Raw genomic sequence first — 5,109 nt, 5'->3', positions numbered from 1 at the left:
CGGGTAAGGTTGACTGTAACATAATAATTTTTATCTTAGTTATCGTTACTTTTGCCCGAGCAACGCCGGGCCCACCTGCTAGTAGTTATACAATTTAGTGAAATTCCAAACTTGGTATACACTACTTACAAATATGTTTTTGTAAAGTTGACTGACTATTTTATAGTGCAAAATACACATGAATTGTCAGCATAACTAGCAACGTAACCTTAAAAGGGTAACTAAACGATAAGAATAGTTACATACTTAGGCGAACAGACAGATGGAGAGAATATCCGCCTGCATTATATGATACTCACACTTAGCAGACAGTAAAGAGGAAAGAACGATTTAAACGGGAGAAAATTCATTTGACATTCTTCAGAAAGTAACATTTTCACCTCCAACGATCAAGATCACTAAGTGAGATAGATGCCCAGAAACCTGCCAAACTTCACTTCTTAACAGAAATCGTTTTTTAGGGGAGAACTGTCATTAGTGCCAATTTATTTGAATTACTTTTAGTTTTATTCGTTTATTACTTTAAAAAACAATTAATATAAACATATATAATTTCTCTATGACAAAACAATTAGCAACCTGTACTGATAATAATAAACAGTTCACTGCCAAGTAATTCTTCGTAGATGTTATTCATACTGAAAAACGCCTCATTTGAATATTTTCGTTTTTTTTTCTTTGCTTAAAACAAGTTTCGTTAAAATCAGGCGACGGATTATCGAGTTATCACCTATTTTCTGCCGATGCACGACGTCGCTTTTTACAGGTTCCGATTACCTTCTTTTTATAATTCACATCCCTCCACTGAAGGAATGTTCGTGTAAAACATTTTTTATTTATTCTGTACGCAATGGATTAGACTGAACGGCTGTACTACCTGGTGTAAAAAATTTTAATATTACAAAATTCATAAATGTTAAGAAGGAAAAAAATGATAGCAGCACCCGGTATTCCCAGGTCGTCTCCGTCCCAAGTACTGACCGGGCCCGACGCCGTTTCACTTCGGTGATCGGACGAGAACCGGTATTTTCAGCGTGGTATGGCCGCTATCGAAAGATTATTTCTCTTATTCTCTCTTTTATACACACTTATATACTACTTTTATCGAAATTGCATTTTGGATTGCAATTTGAAAAGTTGTAGATCTATAAATTGCCACTGTCTCCTGTCTGTCTGTCTGTATGTGTGTCCTTTCTTAATCTCGAGAACGGAGTCAGGTAGATGACCGACGTGACTATATTGCTAATAGGAAAAGTATGATGTAAAGGGGCAAGACACTTCTGCTTTTTGGCATGACATCAAACACGGTGACACAAGTGCATGTACAGTACTTTATACTTAACTAATAACTAATGCATTCGCAATTCTCTGTAAGTTATATGAAATATAATTGCGGGTGATATCAGCACGTTTGATGACAGTGGCAATTTATAGATCTACAACTTTTCAAATTGCAATCCAAAATGCAATTTCGATAAAAGTAGTATATAAGTGTGTATAAAAGAGAGAATAANCGTCCCCGAAGGTCGGAGCTCTGATGCATGTATTAGCTCTAGAATTACCACAGTTATCCAAGTAGCGTGGTATGGCCGCTATCGAAAGATTACTTCTCTTGTTTTCTCTTTTATACTGTCATCAAACGTGCTGGTATCACTCGCAATTATATTTCATATAACTTACAGAGAATTGCGAATTCATTAGTTATTAGTTAAGTATAAAGTACTGTACATGCACTTGTGTCACCGTGTTTGATGTCATGCCAAAAAGCAGTGGGCGAATTTGGAGTGAGAGAAACAAAGAAATAATCACAATGCCATACTGCAATTTTTAATCATGTTAATTTAATTAATTTAAAATATATGCTCTTTACATTAAATTAGAAGTGTTTTGCCCCTTTACATCATATTTTTCTTATTAGCAATATAGTCACGTCGGTCATCTACCTGACTCCGTTCGCGAGATTAAGAAAGGACACACATACAGACAGACAGACGGGAGACAGTGACAATTTATAGATCTACAACTTTTCAAATTGCAATCCAAAATGCAATTTCGATAAAAGTAGTATATAAGTGTGTATAAAAGAGAGAATAAGAGAAATAATCTTTCGATAGCGGCCATACCACGCTGAAAATACCGGTTCTCGTCCGATCACCGAAGTGAAACGGCGTCGGGCCCGGTCAGTACTTGGGACGGAGACGACCTGGGAATACCGGGTGCTGCTATCATTTTTTTTCCGTTCTTAACTTTTATGAATTTTGTAATATTGAAATTTTTTACGCCAGGTAGTACAGCCGTTCAGTCTAATCCATTTCGTACAGAATAAGTAAAAAATGTTACACGAACATTCCTTCAGTGGAGTGATGTGAATTATAAAAAGAAGGTAATCGGAACCTGTAAAAAGCGACGTCGTGCATCGGCAGAAAATAGGTGATAACTCAATAATCCGTCGCCTGATTTTAATTAAATTTGTTTTATTTTGTTTATATTCTCATTTGGGAGTAGGATTCTTAAAAGTGTGATTGCATTTTCCCCCGTTTTTACTGTATTTAATTCTAATCAACCAATTAAACAATATCAGTCTTTTAGTAGTACAGTGGTGCCTCGTATAACGTACTTAATCCGTTCCAGGTGCACGTCCGTTAAGTGAATAGTCCGTTATACGAAACGCATTTTCCCATAGAAANTTGCTAACAGGAAAAGGATGATGTACAGGCACAAGACACTACTAATTTTAGGTGGAGGGCATATATTTTAAATTAAATAATTTTAAAAATATGAGTTAGGCATTGTGATGACATCACAGTAAATAATTTTTTGTTTTTATATTAAAAATATTAAAAAATTAATAATCTCCAGTCAGATTTCTTTAAAGTATAATTTTTCAAAAAAAAAAAAAATTTGACTTTTGACATCTCATTGCAGTATAATACAATCAGAGCTCTCTAATCTGACTAAATTGGGACTGATTTTGATGGATCAGAAAAGAGAATGGTCAAAAGGAAGAGTTTTTCAAAATAAATTTTCAACCAATTTCCAAAAACTCATTTTTATGTAGCAAAATTTGATTTTATTCTTTCATTACATTATTTTTCAACTTAACAAAGCTCTGAATAATTAAAGACTGCACAAAGCCATATACTGCAAAAATATAAGTACATTTAGTCATGTTACTCAAGATATACATCAGGTGGTGAGGTTGAAACCCTGACACAACAGATTTCTTTTTTTATCTTGTAAACAATTCACTCATATTATTTCTATTCACTATACTCATCTGTTATGACTTTTTGTATGTTTTCTCCCCGTATCTCAGTTGTACCAATATGCTTATATAAATACAATTTGTTCAGATTAGACTGAGACTTCAAAAAGGACAGCCGGTGTTAGTTCCCGAGCGTCAATTTATCTACGTAGAGCCCAAAGATGGGGGCCATTTTTTAATTAGATTACATAGAATGTCAGATAAGAGAGCTTTGACTGTGTACTACTATTACATGCATAACATAATTAACATTTTAAAGAGAAAGACAAATATACAGGTATAATACCTGTATATTTGTCTTTATATATAAATATACAGGTATAATACCTGTATATTTTTAGTCCTGTTTAAATGATTTATTTTGTCATTTTACTTCAAAATAAATTAATGATCTGTTGATTAGCACATGCAAATAAAGGAGTAGAAGCTACTTTTAGGTACTTTACAAGTACATAAACATATGAGCAAATGACCTAAAAGTAACTTCTACCAAATAGACTATCATTTCCAATTTTATACATTAAAAACGTTTAAAAGTCACTTTCATTACACATAATATCGATCAAATAGCATCAATACTTGATAGAATTACGTTAATAATAAAACGAAATTTATATTTACATTTCACACGAGTAATCAACAAATTTTCAAATCAAAGAATTTTAACATAGCTCCCTCTACGGTCGGTTATAATTTTAAAAAATATTTCAAAACTAAAAGAGATAAGTGAGTTATATTTATTATTAATTAGCAGATTGTAAGAAATAATAATACTTTGATAAACTTTTTATCGGTTAATTAAATTTTATAGAAATGTATTTGTTAAAATCAAATTTCGATAATCGCTTTTTTTTTTTTTTTTATTGAAGATATCGAGATTCACGACGTGACATCTGGTGTTAAAAGTTTTAACTATTTTGAATAGGGGTTGTAACACGTGTTGTAGTTATTGTTAGTATTGAGAAACAGGAAATGAAGTATTCTTATTGTGTTTAAGCGTTTATATGATAATAAAAAAAAGGAATAAATTTTGTATTTAGGAATAGAGGAATCGAAAAAAGGCAATATATTTTAGGTGGAAAATGTTAGAATGAATTCGAAATAAATAATAAAAAAAAAGAATAAAATAAAAACTTTAAAATTTAAAGAAACTCTTTTTATTCACATGAATACACTAAAAAATAAAAAATAATAATTTTTTTCTTTACTTTTAGTTTTACTCTTCCGCACTTTCCGTTTCTAATTGTGCCCATCAGTGACCGAGTGGATAAAACCACCGAACATTGATAATTGGTCGTGGGTTTGCGCCTGGCCACGTGGAGTTTTCCGGGATTACACGTTAGTGTATCACCTAAATAGGAACCGGTTTCCCGTGGAGGCACTTCCTCTTCGAAGATCGCCCACGTGTCGCGTTGCAATATACAAATAAAATCAAATCTTTATTTCTAATTTCATTTAACGCTTTTGTCCAGCTTTCTGCGAAGGTTTTTTCCCTTGCCTTACAGTTTCTTTTCGAAATCCTTTCTCATCATCCATTTTCAAAGCATTGGTCGTTGCTGTGGTTCCCAATTCCACGAATATTTGCCACTAATGTCATGGTTCCCTCCAGTTTAGCTGCGAATAACAGTCTATCTAATATATAATCGAGACGGGTTGATAATAATAATAATAATAATAACTCTCCCGTGGTCACCACCTGGTCGTGGTGGGAGAGCCCAGTAGTTTTACAGATCCATAGGGCAATGCAGGCTGGAGCACAAGCTCCTGGTAGGGACACCCATGCCAGTAAGGTCTATGGGGAGAAATGAAGCTAAGAGTGACCACACACCCACATTCTGTGGAGA

At 33.5% G+C, this 5,109-nt stretch overlaps 2 non-coding genes across 2 annotated transcripts; one reads left to right on the top strand and one right to left on the bottom strand.

Moving 5' to 3' along the window:
• Nucleotides 1–932: 932 nt before the first annotated feature.
• On the bottom strand, nucleotides 933–1,051 carry LOC111634270. The gene has a single exon (XR_002758178.1). It is a non-coding gene; the product is annotated as a 5S ribosomal RNA (ribosomal RNA).
• A 1,058-nt stretch (nucleotides 1,052–2,109) lies between these two features.
• Nucleotides 2,110–2,228, top strand: LOC111634263. Its single transcript, XR_002758176.1, has one exon. It is a non-coding gene; the product is annotated as a 5S ribosomal RNA (ribosomal RNA).
• The last annotated feature ends 2,881 nt before the right edge of the window (nucleotides 2,229–5,109 follow it).

Source organism: Centruroides sculpturatus, unplaced genomic scaffold (genome assembly GCF_000671375.1).
Source record: "Centruroides sculpturatus isolate CEXI.00-Female unplaced genomic scaffold, Cexi_2.0 scaffold54, whole genome shotgun sequence".
Taxonomy (NCBI): domain Eukaryota; kingdom Metazoa; phylum Arthropoda; class Arachnida; order Scorpiones; family Buthidae; genus Centruroides; species Centruroides sculpturatus.
This window is presented reverse-complemented; position numbering and strand designations above follow the sequence as displayed.